The sequence below is a fragment of the Lipotes vexillifer genome, unplaced genomic scaffold, assembly GCF_000442215.2.
Source record: "Lipotes vexillifer unplaced genomic scaffold, Lipotes_vexillifer_v1.1 scaffold12, whole genome shotgun sequence".
Classification (NCBI taxonomy): domain Eukaryota; kingdom Metazoa; phylum Chordata; class Mammalia; order Artiodactyla; family Lipotidae; genus Lipotes; species Lipotes vexillifer.
The window spans coordinates 3,278,075-3,278,537 of record NW_006796716.1 but is presented as its reverse complement, the minus strand read 5'-3'; positions in this window follow the sequence as shown (position 1 = coordinate 3,278,537).

The window sequence follows — 463 nt, the reverse complement described above, 5'->3', positions numbered from 1 at the left end:
GCCGCGCCTGACCGGGCAGGGCAGAGTCGGGCCGAGTCGAGCCGAGTGTGGCCGAGCCGGGCCGAGCCGAGCCGAGCCGGGCCGGGCGGGAGGGGGGGCGCCGACTCCGCGGCCTGGACCTTGTTGCGCACTTACCGCCCTGCGGGCCACAGGGCAAAATCGCCATAGGCCAAGGTGCATATAGAAAACAAAGGAGCATTAAGCCCAATCTATGTCGTGTTTTCAAGGAAGAAAACGGAAATGTGTAGTCGAGCTTTTTTGTACCCTGAAGTGTTTTTTTAATTGCCCTAAGTGATTTCCACAGGTTCTGGAATAACTCTTACAGCTTTGCCTTGCGCCCTCCTCTTTCGTGTGGGCTTTAAAAAAAAAAAAAAAAAATCAAACCCACATATTAAAAGGGGGCTTTTTATCTGCCATCTAATGGCTTCAGAGCGATAATACACTATTATCTTCTTAAACCAGG